The sequence below is a fragment of the Anabrus simplex genome, chromosome 1 (genome assembly GCF_040414725.1).
Source record: "Anabrus simplex isolate iqAnaSimp1 chromosome 1, ASM4041472v1, whole genome shotgun sequence".
Classification (NCBI taxonomy): Eukaryota; Metazoa; Arthropoda; class Insecta; order Orthoptera; family Tettigoniidae; genus Anabrus; species Anabrus simplex.
In genome coordinates, this window is record NC_090265.1 from 947,222,681 (window position 1) to 947,238,008 (window position 15,328).

At 40.0% G+C, this 15,328-nt stretch overlaps 1 pseudogene; it reads left to right on the forward strand.

Moving 5' to 3' along the window:
* Positions 1–8,627: 8,627 nt before the first annotated feature.
* Positions 8,628–14,572, forward strand: LOC137496945 (piggyBac transposable element-derived protein 3-like; annotated as a pseudogene).
* Positions 14,573–15,328: the final 756 nt, after the last annotated feature.

Here is a 15,328-nt window from a genome sequence, read left to right on the forward strand (position 1 = left end):
TGTACTTTGTTAGGAAATTTCTCAGTCCCGGATTATTTATTTTACCAAGAGGAATGTCGGCGCAAACAAATGCTCTGCACACATCTAAATAATACTGGGAATATTTAGATGGGCCTGCATTTGAAGTAGCTGGTTCAGCTATTAGTAATTGTCGCGAACGCACACGCGAAGCAGCCGCAGTATGCTTATTTCCAGACAAATGCTGGATTACTTGAGAACGTTGATCTGCACTTACTGTTTTACCACACGGTTGGCAAAATAATACTTTTCCATCGGTAGTGAAAATGCTTTTAAATTCCACTACATATTGTTGAAGACGCGACCTTGTACTCGACTTCGCTTTTGGCATTATTTTGCAGGTTACGACACACGCATTTACGGTGAATCACTGTTTCAATAAAAAGAATAGCAGCGTACACTGAAGGAAATATTTCTTATAAATCCATACAAAATCACACAACCACGGGAATGATATATGGACCCGAACAGCTAACCTTACTCTTAGGAGTGATGAAATTCCATTACCTAATGGTGGAGCAATATTCGTCCGAGTTTCCCATGTCGTAACGGAATTACGTCACCTTATCTCTCCGTGATTGCCTTTCGCTGATATTCTATAAACAAATTCCGAGAGGGTTGACTCATAAAGAGTTGGAAAGACATCATGCAAGGAAGCATCTTGTGCAGCAAATCAAATCGCTGTCTAAATGTAACGACGTAGCCAGTGACCAGCAAGTTTTAGAACTTATGGAGGGAAGTCCATAAATAGCCGAAACATTCAGATACATTATGTTAAATACACTGTTAAAAACAATACCGTAATCGTAAAATGAAAATATGAGCGTTGTTTTATAACACAGAAGCATTTTAAATTTTATTGATCAACAAATATTGCCGATTTATGTGCTTATTATAGATTTTCTTAAAATATGTATTTACATTTTAAAAATGTGAAAATATGTGTTTTTATGTGAAATAAGATTCAGTTTTTACACTTGGGGATGCACAATAGGAATAATGAACTTCGTAACTTGCTTTAAAACTTACGCAAAAAAATATGTAATTACATAAAAATCCGCTCCCTAGTAATTAGGGTGAGTAGAATTGAAATTTACTTAATACATTGTGTTAACTGCATGGTTACTAGTTGCATGCCTCAGTGGAGATTCCAGGATACGCCACTGGGGTATACATTACATACTGTTCCTCCTCCTCCTCCTCCTAGAGGCTACTGCACAAGATAGCGGCTGCACAAGATGGCGGCTATACATAGGCTGTTTTAAGCTCCTCCCCTTTCTACCGAATAAGTTTAAACATGCATCGCGGAGGCAAGAGTGTGCACGTGTTACAGCGATGACGTCATCAGAGTTGTGCATGTTTAGACTTGCAGCTGTCAGGTGCTATCTTTAACTACATGCACATGGCTTACAGCTACATTCACGGAAGTAAACTTTATAGCAAAGCAAAGCAAAGTCACCTACGTACAGGCCATGAAGGCCCTTGGAGGAGTGCAAGGTAAAGGTTTCCACCAATGTTAACCTCGGCTCGTCATGGGGTAGAGTGGTTAGCTCTACGCCCGGTCGCCTTTGCCCCCAGGAATTAACTTGGTACTCATTTCTGGTGTAGGCTGAGTGAACCTCAGGGCGATATGCACCTCCGGAAGTGGAAATCTCGTTTCTTAAATTTTACGACTTCCTGATGGGGATTCGAACCCACGTACTTCCGGGCGAACCGAGCACACCATTATCGCCTCGGCCACCCAGCCCCTAAACTTTATAGCGCGGAATTTAAATTGATCTTAACAGGATGTAGCAAAGCCACAAGCTTAAACAAGAGAGCATCGTGCTGCTATTATGACGAGGCTAAATCCTCATGGGTGCTACCTTAGGCACGTGGTGGCGGGCAATTTGAAACTATACGTGCTCTTGTTTGTAAACAAAGCTACTTGCTTATGAAGAAAGCAAGCTTAGAGGCTACTGCACAAGATGGCGGTTGTGCATAGGCTGATAAGGCCTCCTCCTCATCCGTACAGCAAAAGGGCACGGGACACAGCCACTCTTCTCGTCCTCATCCGTATAACAAAAGGGCAAATGGCTCCTCTTCTTGGCTATACATAGGCTGTTATAGACTCCTCCTCCTCCTGGAAAAAGGGCACTTCTTCCTAGCAGAAGGGCTCTTCCTTGATGTGTTCATATCACTAAATAAGTTAACAAGACTAGAATCGAACACTGTACTCGATGTCGTTAACTACAACATGTGTTCAGAACACTGATTGATGTGTTCAGGTCACTAAATAACTGATTATAACATAACGAGAATAGAATGGAACACGATACTCGATGCCGTTACTTACAACATGTGTTGAGAACATGTTTACTGATTCGCAGAGGATACCTTTGTTCGTTGAATCTAGTTACAGAACGCAATTGTAAAAAATATAGAATTGACATGTTCTTTGTATGACAAAACATGTTGACTATTAAAAAGAAAACTTTTATCGCTACTGTTTCTATTCGTCAAGACAAGTTACAATTAGAACACGCTAGAATTGATTGTAGAACAAGACGAAACATGTTTACAATTAGTGTTAAAACATTATGAGATTAATCTCTCTGTTGATACAAACGCACTTACATGCAATTAGCGCGCACACATAGAATTGCAAATGTTGTATACCTCCATCCGACATACTTCTTCTTAATCACTGCAGATAAAATAATTACTATATAGCAGAGGATACTTTTGTCCTAAGCAGATGGATTTTGCGGGATTCGAACTCATGCAACAGAAAAAACCTGTATAGATTTTGAACTCTGGTTTAGTTAAAATAGATTCAATCCCTGTTCTCTTATCGTAAACACCATAGAGAAAAAATATATAGGATTTGAACTTAGATCCTAGGGGGAGACGAACTGATCTACTTCCTCTTAAATCAATAATCATTACCATACAGATAAGATAACGCAAGACAATACGATTTTCTGCAACTATATATTCTATCGTTATTCACATTTGAATTTAAAAACATCACAACAGCCCATCTTCTTGTAATCCGGGAATCGAACACGTGATTACTTAATTGTCCAACGATAACGCTATAATTATTGACAGATGGGCAACTACAATTCAGTGGAACGATACAAATAGAGGATATATGCACTTCCTTATAAAGTGTAAACACTACTATTGATGTGGTTAGCGTGCACGAGCTATATGATACTACGAATTGAACCCCCAGCTGCATAGTAGGACGGTATCGACACTTACATCAGATGTTTAGAACACACTATGTTTAAAAGAATTAAACGTTACATGTCTCTTAACACAATAATCACTACTACTACGATTAACATTACAGTTTGGACAGACTATCTTCCGATCCGGAGGCTAACACGTCGCCAAACCTACAGTTTAAAGTTGATTACAGCTAAGATACATCTTCTATTATTTGCCTGGTGCGGTTCGAATCTGCCTGTTCCAAGCTGACAGCTACATTCAGTAGCATGTGCATAAATGATAACACAAAAATCACTACTTATTGTTATTCTGCATCGTAAAATTAAACAAGATGCATCCAGTTTTCGAAGGCGTTGACGTGTAAATTATTAGCACTGCAAAGTAGAAACGCACACACTTACTTGAAAAGGGAAAAGAACAGATCTGCGTTTAACATGCACAGAACATTAAATTTAAAATCCACGTAATCTTAACTCGGTACTATGTTCCTCAGTGAGCCACGACATGTAGTCGACGCACACTGCCGTGTCATTAGTAATTAGTAATATTTTTCCGGTCGCGAGTCAGCAAGCTCGCCGCATGCAAATATTTACTGCCTTGGAGTTAGCCTGACTGACAAGCTTTTTTTCTGTGGTTTAAGTTTCAAAACTCTTACTGTGTTCATATCTTCAATAAACAATAGCGTTAGTGTTTCCATGAATGAGAGAGTTGGCCGTGTGGTTAGGGTCGCGCAGCTGTGAGCTTGCGTTCGGAAAATAGTGCGTTCGAACCCCACTGTTGGCAGCCCTGAAGATGATCTTCCGTGGTTTCCCATTTTCACACCAGGCAAAAGCTGAGGCTGCACCTTAAGATCACAGGCGCTTCCTTCCCACTCCTAGGTCTTTCCTATCCCATCAGATAACTGGAAAGCTTGTAAGTTTACATTTAAACTGAGTTGACACTGAAAAGTATGGCTTCCTTGTTAACAAAAATCAATAATAGATTAAAAAAATAGAGGATTCAAATGTAGGTAGTTCTCCTCATTATTTTCTTGATAAAGACTTAAACAAATAAGGAATCTGAACCTTTGGTACTTCTCTGCGTGTTATTTACATGTTACATTTCGCTCAGCACATTGAGAATCATTGTGTTCATTTTTGGAAAATAGTGTTAACAAACAGATATTAACCCTAGAATGGTAACAAGGAAATTTAACGCTTATTGGCAACTATACGCTTCCAAGGCATACACGGCGCAAAACAACGTCTGTACTGTCTCCTATGTTTCTTTTCTCCAACGTTCTTCATGTTAACTACATCACTAAGTATAGAGGTGAATTCAATTACACTGACTGACAGAGCAAATGCAACACCAAGAAGGAGTGGTTCGAAAGGGATGAAAGTTGGGGAAAAAACAGAGACGACACGGACGAATAATTGATGTTTATTTCAAACCGATATGCAGGTTACACAATGCGCACGGCATCGACTCAGTAGGATGTAGGACCACCGCGAGCGGCGATGCACGCAGAAACACGTCGAGGTACAGAGTCAATAAGAGTGCGGATGGTGTCCTGAGGGATGGTTCTCCATTCTCTGTCAACCATTTGCCACAGTTGGTCGTCCGTACGAGGCTGGGGCAGAGTTTGCAAACGGCGTCCAATGAGATCCCACACGTGTTCGATTGGTGAGAGATCCGGAGAGTACGCTGGCCACGGAAGCATCTGTACACCTCGTAGAGCCTGTTGGGAGATGCGAGCAGTGTGTGGGCGGGCATTATCCTGCTGAAACAGAGCATTGGGCAGCCCCTGAAGGTACGGGAGTGCCACCGGCCGCAGCACATGCTGCACGTAGCGGTGGGCATTTAACGTGCCTTGAATACGCACTAGAGGTGACGTGGAATCATACGCAATAGCGCCCCAAACCATGATGCCGCGTTGTCTAGCGGTAGGGCGCTCCACAGTTACTGCCGGATTTGACCTTTCTCCACGCCGACGCCACACTCGTCTGCGGTGACTATCACTGACAGAACGGAAGCGTGACTCATCGGAGAACACGACGTTCCGCCATTCCCTCATCCAAGTCGCTCTAGCCCGGCACCATGCCAGGCGTGCACGTCTATGCTGTGGAGTCAATGGTAGTCTTCTGAGCGGACGCCGGGAGTGCAGGCCTCCTTCAACCAATCGACGGGAAATTGTTCTGGTCGATATTGGAACAGCCAGGGTGTCTTGCACATGCTGAAGAATGGCGGTTGACGTGGCGTGCGGGGCTGCCACCGCTTGGCGGCGGATGCGCCGATCCTCGCGTGCTGACGTCACTCGGGCTGCGCCTGGACCCCTCGCACGTGCCACATGTCCCTGCGCCAACCATCTTCGCCACAGGCGCTGCACCGTGGACACATCCCTATGGGTATCGGCTGCGATTTGACGAAGCGACCAACCTGCCCTTCTCAGCCCGATCACCATACCCCTCGTAAAGTCGTCTGTCTGCTGGAAATGCCTCCGTTGACGGCGGCCTGGCATTCTTAGCTATACACGTGTCCTGTGGCACACGACAACACGTTCTACAATGACTGTCGGCTGAGAAATCACGGTACGAAGTGGGCCATTCGCCAACGCCGTGTCCCCTTTATCGTTCGCTACGTGCGCAGCACAGCGGCGCATTTCACATCATGAGCATACCTCAGTGACGTCAGTCTACCCTGCAATTGGCATAAAGTTCTGACCACTCCTTCTTGGTGTTGCATTTGCTCTGTCAGTCAGTGTATATTAAGTATGAAATGTATAGGGATGTCATCTACTCCTACTGCTTTAGATTTAATAGAGTATAGTACTTTTTTAATTTGGTTGCTAGTGACCTCTTGGAATGAAAATTGAGGACGGTTAAGTGGAGGGATGGCTGGTTGATTCGTATTTAATTCTGCCTGATTGATTGGTTTAAACGCGATTCGTTCTTCAGAGAAATATGTAATAAGCTCGTCTAGGGAAACAGTTGGTTCTCGTTGCTGTTGTTGGCCTTTTTACAATACCAAGAGAGCGTAGTTCTTTCCAGGAATTCCTGGCATTCAGTTTACCTGAAAGACAGTTTAAGCACTTAAATTTCTGATTTCTGATTTCTGATTTCTTGCTTAATTCTGTTCCTAAGTACCAGATAGTTTTCAAAATCGGATTCGTTACGGGTACATTTGTACCGCTGGAACCATGAATCACGGCGAACTATCAAATTCTTAATTTCGTCATTTAACCATGGGCAGGGGGGCAACTCACTTTCACTTGTCGTTTGGGAGCGTGTTTGTCGTATAGAGTAGTAATGAGGGAATTTAGTTTGTATATTTTTGCGTCAATATCGTCTAGTAGTAGAATATCATTTCAGGGTAGGTTGTAGGCGTCATACTCAGTTGATCTAAATTAATATCTCTTATATTCCTACAAGTGGTGAACTTAGGTTTGTATTTGGGTATGCGAAGAGAATAGGATAAATAAACTAGGTCGTGTTTTGAGATCTATGGAACAGGAATTCGGCCGTGATTTAAGGCTTTCTGGGGATTGTTTGTTAAGATTAGATCGATTAGTGAGTGTGAAGTGTGATTATTGCTATATATATATGGTTGGTAGGATTTAATGGGAGAATCACAAGGTTACAGGAAAATAGTACCTATATCAAGTAGTTTGTCCTTCTGAGCTGATTCTTTCAGTAAGTTTATATTTAAATCTCCTAATAGTACGATATGTTCGTAAGTTGGTACAGGGTTGAATAAACAAGCTTCCAACTCCGTCATGTTCACTATATCTGGAGGTGTATAAACTACGGCGAAGAGGACTTTCGTCCCTTTAACGGTGATCTCCACGAACATGAACTCTGGTCCCGGGTGAGTGGCATTTTGTGATGTGCATATTACTCTACCTCTCATTTCTGAAATAAAGGGCTACACCGCCACCTTTCCTACCATCCGTTCTATCCCAGCGGACGAGTTCGTAATTATTAATATTTACCATAGCGGAAGGGATGGTAGGCCTTAGCCAAGTTTCACTAATACAAAAAACATGTACGTCATTGTCGTAAACAATTGCACGTATTTCATCTATGTGAGCAGGGAGAGAGAGCGCGTCCACATGGCAACATTGCAAACCATGTGTCGTGGAGGAGAGAGTCTGTCTCAACAAGAGACTTAAAGTAGTGTTGTGAAATATTATGTTTCTTTTTATTTTATACATTAATAAGACAGAATTAAGCTCTGTAATTATGCTGAGAGGTGGAATTTTGGTCTGAGTGTATAGGTGTTTTGCTGGGGTGTATCTGTAATTATGCTGAGAGGTGGAATTTTGGTCTGAGTGTATAGGTATTTTACTGGGGTGTATAATGGTAAGTTAAATATGTTTCTTATTGCCCTGTTCTGTATCACCATTAGTTCATTCAGGGAAGACTTTATCCTCTACGTTCCGACGGTCCACATATGTGGACCTCAGTTGTGAGCTAATTTACCGTGGGTTTTAATGCGGAGTTTGTTGCATAGCGACCACAATCCTCGTCTGTGGACTTCTTAGTTCACCTTGTTGCCGCAAGAACACTGTAGTACTCATAACTGCCATGATAGTTTTAAATGTAAAGAGCGGTACGCGAGAACATGGCTTCCTCCCATCATGCTGAAACTAAGTATGCATTTCCCAGTAAATAACTCAGAATCTTGCTAAGCTGATTTTTTTCAGTGTTTCGTAGCATTTGTAGAGTCTGTGAATTAATTCAGTTTATCAATATAGTTAAGTGGTACTGATATTTATCGCATAATGTGATGGTCCTCATACGTGGACCTCAGTTGAGTGGAGTATTAATTTTTCTATAGGTTTTGGTATGGGAGTGATGAGTAATAGCATCACAATGGCATGACATTACAGGAAATACGTTGTTTTATGGCAAAATGACTTACTTTATGTTTATTCCTTCCTTACAGAAGGAAGATTTCTTGAGGAAAGTGATGCGGATCTGTCCGAGGACGAGCTTAACAAATTCTCAGTTACTGATGTTATTAACTTTGACTCATCTTCTGTGTACGATAATGACGGTGATGTAAATGAAGGTGAAGGTCTTGGAAATGAATGTGTCATAAACAGAGAAAATGATGTGCTTGGCAACAATGAAGACGAAGGAAACAGATCTACTGAATCGGTGGTATCTCAGTCGCTCACACCTCCAACTCCTAGGACCCGCGATATGAAATGGAGAAAGAAATCTATGACTTTACATGGCCCCTGCAATTATGAAGTATTTTTAGCAGACTATGATAATGAAAAAGGAATTTTAGATTCATTCTTAGGATACATAACTCTTAGCTCCTGGGAACAATACGCGGAACAAACTAACCTCTATTCAGTTCAAAGGCGTGACTTGAAATCCGTAAATACTACTAAGGAAGAAATGATGCATTTGGCTGGTGTGCATGTGATGATGGGTGTGCTGGGTTATCCACAAACCAAAATGTACGGGCAACATGATACTGAGGTGCCGATAATTTCTAAGTGTATGTCCAGGGATCGTTTTCTCGAACTGAGGAATTTTATGCATTTTGTTGACAATCAAGGGGAACATGATGGGGCACTCTGGAATGTGAAACCATTTCTTGACGGCGTGAAAAAAAATGCATATCTCTCCCACGGTCAAAGCATGTATCACTTGATGAACAGATGGTGCCTTTCTCAGGGAAGTGTGGCTTTAGGCAGTTTGTCCCTTCAAAACCAAACCCATTAGGATTGAAGAATTTCACTTTGGCAGCACCAGATGGATTAGTTTTAGATTTTATGTTTTACACAGGTGCAGGTACAGTATGGAGTGAGGACCAAAAATAATATGGTCTTGGTGGTGCTATTGTCAAGGTTTTGACAGAAATTATTCCACACGATAAAACTCATTGCGTTTAGCCTGCTAGGTTTTTTACCACTGTAAAATCAGTAGACATGCTACTGCAGAGAAATATATACCAAACAGGGACTGTCATGAAAAACAGGGTGGGATCAGTGTCACAAAAGCTGAAAACTGATAAGGAATTGAAAAGGGGAGAATGGGAGGAGTAAGTAAGGGAAGATGAAAAATGTTCATTGTAACGTGGAAGGACAACAGAAGTGTTCTTCTTCTGTCTTCATGTGTTGGCAGTGAGCCACCTACAACATGGGCGCCCGCAAGGGGGGCAAGGGGGGGCACTTGTCCCCCCTGGAATTCTAAAAATGTTGATGTTCAATAGTTTAATATCATACCAGATTATTTCATAAACTGAAATTACTGACAGTCATTTAGCATATGTTATAACTGGAAGTTTCTGTAAACAATTTAATGTTGCTGACGTTATATTGGCTTTTATATTCAAGAAAATTGTTAATGTGCCCCCCTCTGGAAAAGATCCTGCGGGCGCCCATGACCTACAATATGCAAAAGATTGTCGAAGGAGGAAAAGAAAAAGGTTGTTATTCCTCAGCCATTGATTGCTATATACTACAATGAAAAAATGGGTGGAGTAGACCTTTGTGATAGATTCATGTCATACTAAAGGTGTTACATTCGTACCAACAAATGGCCAGTGCGTATGTCCAACCACTTTGTTGATCTGATTATTGTTAATTGTTGGATAATGTATCATAGATGGTGTGCAGGTAGTGGTATTATTAGACAAAAACGACTCTCATTAATGGATTACGAAATGCACGTAGGAAAGGCATTGATAAATTTTAAGGACATTGGTTATATAAACATTAGGACACGAGGACGGACTCCCTCAGTAGCCACAAACCCTGTTGATCAAGATGATGACTCTGAGGATGACATGGACAAACAAGGTATGGTGAAACTACGAAAAGTTCAGAGCCAACCCATTCCAGATGTTCGTTTTGACAATATAGGCCACTTACCAAAATTTGTTGATGCAAAGAATGCCTCGAAATGCAGAAGGCCTGGATGTCGTTCCAAAACGAGGGTAGTATGTACAAAATGTCGTATGTACCTTTGCGCTCTATAAACAACTGCTTCCGGCATTATCACACCAAGTAATGAGTAGAATGACTTGTGTAGTGAGAAACTGTTAAATTATGTATATATTTAGTTTCTATGTTAGCACAGTGTTGGTATGTTATGATGAGAGTGTTTTAAAATAGGTGTTGGTTATTTTACGTTAGTAATACACAGTTTCCATGTTATGAGAGTGTTTTAAAATAGGTTTTGGTTCTTTTCAAGTAATGAAAGTACATAATTGTTTCCAAAAAACCCATCTGCTAAATCAAGAGAACTGTAATCCATAATGTGTTAACAAAGACCTGAGGTCCACATATGAGGACCCTCAGTTATGCCCTTTGGGCACGTTACGAAGAAAAATTTTATTGCATGATTTGCTTACTAGTGGCCCATATTCTCAGAAATGGCATGTATAAAAATTCCATTTCCGGAGTATTCAGTCCGAGATTGAAGAGGTTATACAATGTGACCAAATTACACATAAGTACTGCAAGTGGCTATGTACTAGTGCATAATAAATTTGTAGGAGGAGGGGTTTAGGGATTAAATATCTAAGTCTCTTTAGTAACCCAGCAACTGTGGGGAATTTCTTAGTTATGTATTCAACATGGTCATTCCAGGTCAGGTTCTCATCAATAACTAATCCAAAATATTTCACTTTATTTACTTTTCTATTTCGGCATCATTTATGAGTAATTTATCACTATTTGAGTGAAGGATTTTTTGTTTTGAAATAAGTATGTATTTAGTTTTCTGCAGATTCACTGTCAATTTGTTACACTGGTACCAGTGTAAGAAAGTGAGTATGTCCTGCTGCATGTTTTCTAAAACTGTGTCCTTACTTTTGCCTGTATAGAAGATATTGGTGTCATCAGCGTATAATGTGATATAGCTATTTAGATTACATGAAGAAATATCATTTATATAATTAAGGAATAAAATAGGGCCTAGTATGGAACCTTGTGGGACACCAGGGGCTACATACTTGGCAGAGCTCGAGTAATTATTCACGGCAACAAGTTTCTTTCGTCCTGTTAAGTAATTTCGAAGCCAATTCAGCGCAATTTTCTTAAAAGAATACTATGATCAACAGTATCAAATGCTTTGGTAAGATCAATAAATAAGCCTGCTGCAATGTTGTTGTTATCCACGGTGGATTGTAACATTGTAATGAGATCAACCGTAGCTACTTCGGTACTAGACCTCTCCCTGAAATTTATTGCCCCTTATAGAAGAAATTATTTTTGTTTAGAAAAGCCGAAAGTCCATAATTTTGGAAACAATTGATAAAATCGAGATTGGCCTATAACCATTTGGATTCAGTCTATTCCCTCCCTTAAACACAGGGATCACTTTAGCTTTAGTTTATTAGGTATTATACCGGTAGTCAGGGCCTCGTTAATGATCAGTAGGAGTAATCCTATTATAGGATCCTTTGCTTTTTTAATAGTGAGGTAGTAATGTCATCCATTCCGCTGCTAGTCATACTTTTAAGGTTAGGTATGATTGACTTTACTTCTGCTACATCCGTTGGGTACAGGTAAAGGGATTCAAGACTAGTAAATACACTGAAAACCACAGTATTATGTCCAGGAATACTTAGAGCTAGGTTTATGGCAATGTCTATAAAAAAGGAGTTGAATGAGTCACACAGAACCTGTTTATCAGTTATTACTTTGCCTTCAATTTCAAGCGTGGTACACGAGACATTCGTTACTTTTTTATTATGAATGATTTCGTTCATTAATTTCCATGTCTGTTTTGGATTGTTATTATGAGTTTTGAAAAAGTTTGAGTAGTAGTCATGTTTGAGTCTTCTTTTTAAGTTACTTACTGTATTTCTTCATCTGCAGTATTCTTGTCTCAGAAGCATGTTATTCTTGTGAGTAGGATGTTTGAGTTTTGCATGCAAGCAGTCTCGTCTCTTTATGAGGGTAAGAAGATCATTAATAAGCCACGGAATTTTCCTAGGCTTGCTTATGCCCTTAAATGTTGTATTGTATTTATTAGGACGGCTCGTATAATTGCCCTTTGGTCGTATTTGGTTAATGAATGAATCATACATTATATCTATTTGGCAACTGTTCGCATGATATGTATCTGACATGTGTAGGCCTACACCAGTGTTCATGTAGGTATTGCTCGATACATTCTCCTTCCACCTACTAGGTATTGCAGGATATATTAGAGTGAGGAGATGTTAGGTGAGTGTTGTGGTTTGGCCATAGCATGTCAAAAACTAAAATATTATTATCACTTAAGTCATTATTAATATTTGATACTGTATAGCATAATTCAGAATTATTCACTGATATGTGGTCAAGTTAGGTGCTAGCAGAGTCACTTATTCGAGTTGGATATGTTCTATTGCACAGAGCAAAACCATAGCAAGCTACAAGATTGAGATACTTCCTTTTTAATTTGTCACTAGATAAAACATAAACATCCTAGGAACAAACATAGCTTGTTAGGACTATTAGGCTGACTGAGAAATTGTTCAAAAGAACTCAGGAATGGAGTGGCATTATTCCGGTTAGGATTGTATCCAGCAATAATGTTAATGTGATTGCAACCTTTCCTCTTGAACTGATATCTGTAAATCTCAATCCACAACAAGCTATGATTCAACACACATTTTGATATCAAGTTTACTTTCCAACTATACGATACGTAAATACCCACTCCACCTCCCTCTCTACCATGTCTGTGAGCAAATACACAATCATAATTCCTTAGATTATAGAATTTAGCTTCATTGCTAGTTATCCAAACTTCAGACACAAACACAAAATCCACTTCACAATGAGGAATAACAACAACTCAATATCGGCAAGCTTATTTCTGATACTTCTGGTGTTAAGGTACAAAATCCTAACCTCACTAAATTAACTGAAATTGAACTATGACACGAGTTCACGGTAATATCCAAGGGTTTCTACTGAATGAAATCGTCCAAACAGTTGAATTTGACTTCATAGCAACCTAGAGGAAGTTCTGGGTATCCTGTTAAATGATGATTTAGAGTAGTTCTATCACTGGTCATTTTGAGGTTGAATAATGTACCTGGATGGCATAGACTTGGTAATATATTCCCCTTGAAGGCGTTTAATGTCCTCGGTGTCCTGAACACGAATTGATCGGAGATTCTCCGATTTTCTTACGTAAATTTTGCAATCTTTAGTCCACACAAATTTGTAACCATGCCCCTTCAGGTCCCTCGGCAGTTTATGTAGGTATTTATTGGTCAGTGTCAGGTGTTCGTTTATGTAAACAGTTCTAGGGGCAGCCTGAATGCCTACCTCACTTGACTTGATGTTTTACATCTACTTGGCCGAAAGAAATTCTTCTTTTTTGAGGCGGCTTCAAAATTTCACAAGGAGAGGTGGTGGGAATTCAGGCTTTCTGGAGGGTAGTCTATGACACGCATCGATATCACGATCGGCCACTTCGACATCGAGTGCTTTACCGAGGCATTTCTCTATTGAAAGTGGATTTTCATTCTGAACTTGTGGCAGGCCGCGGATTTCCAAATTATTTCTTCGAACATATTGTTGTAATACTTGGTTTTCTGTCTTTAGTTTTACCACCTCTGCTTGTGTTATTTCACGTTCTTTCTCAATATCATTTACTTTGCATTTTAACTTTGCGGTTTCAGACATCTTGAAATCTTCCGTAATTTTTCGAAGAGAATCTTGTACCTCGTCGAACGAGTCCGCACAAAATGACATAGCCTTTTGAATCTCGCCCTGCTCCGTTTCTATTGGTCAATTTTGAAAGTCTTTTATGAATATCTCTAATCACGTCATCTATTTCACTGACGTTAGACACACACTCAGTCTCATTACTAAGACATGCCACATCGTCACACCTACCACAGTACCACTTTTTCGAATTATCATCAATAAGTTTCCTGAAATCTTTCCTATTGATTTTAGACACACTCTATGATGCTTTCTACGACACTTTCCGTCACATATTATGTAGACATCTTCTGACTTTATGCTAGAGTTACACAAGCCACAGACACGAATGAATTGGGTCCGCCATCTTGAATTCCACAATTGGCCACAAATTTTCATTTTTGTGTTTGGTTTGAACAATAAATTTTATGCTAATTTTTCAGTTGACATGTTTGATTGTGTTCGTGTCAAGGATTCTAAAAAATGTTTTCATGGTATTGATATTATACTGTTTTATTGTAATTTTTAGTGCAGAATGAACCACAAATCATTGTTTATATATTGGGTCTACTAGATCCAGCTCGATCGTTCATGTTACGTTTTCCACCCGACCATTCTAGGGTTAAAGCAAATGTGCTTTGCAAGGTCATAGTGGTGCTATTAGCACCTCTCTTCGTCGACTAGCGCACAAATTTGAATAAGCATAATCTGTCAGATTTGCAAACACGCCTCCCGAATTTAAGACAGGAGGAGTAAATCTTATGACACTGACAGGAAAGGCAGAGGAAGAAAAAAGGTGGAAATGATGGGGCTGAGTGAAGTGAAATGGAAAGGTAACGGACGGAAGAACTTGAGGGAAGGATACACAATATACTGGATTGGTAGCCAAGAGGCAATAAATGGAGTGGGACTAATCATTTCGAAACAATTGGAGGAGTATATTGAAGTGGTAGAATGTGTGAGTGACAGAATAATGAATATTATATAAAAGATGAAGAATGAAGTGATGGACTTCATACAAAACGGGAAACAGGGAAGAAGAAATTGAAAGATTCTTGAAGAAAGTAGAAAGAGAAATTTCAGATGTGGAAGTGGTTGTTAGGGGAGATCTTAATGCATAGGTCGGAAACAAGATACAAGGAAGAAGTCATTGGACCATATGGATATGGAAAAAAGAATCGTGAAGGAGGGGAACTAGTGGACTTCTGTGACAGCAATGGACTGATAGTGGTGAATACATGGTTTCGAAAAAATAAGCAGGAAAATGACGAGATGTGGATGGGGTGACAGAAGAACAAAATCAGTAATTGACTACTTTTCAGTGGAAAGGACAAGTCGCAGGAAGTTGATGGATGTGACAGCTTTACCAAGAGAACCATTTGATGGGGACCGTAGAGTTGTGCTGGCAAAATTACGGTTGGGAAATGGAGAAAACTAAGA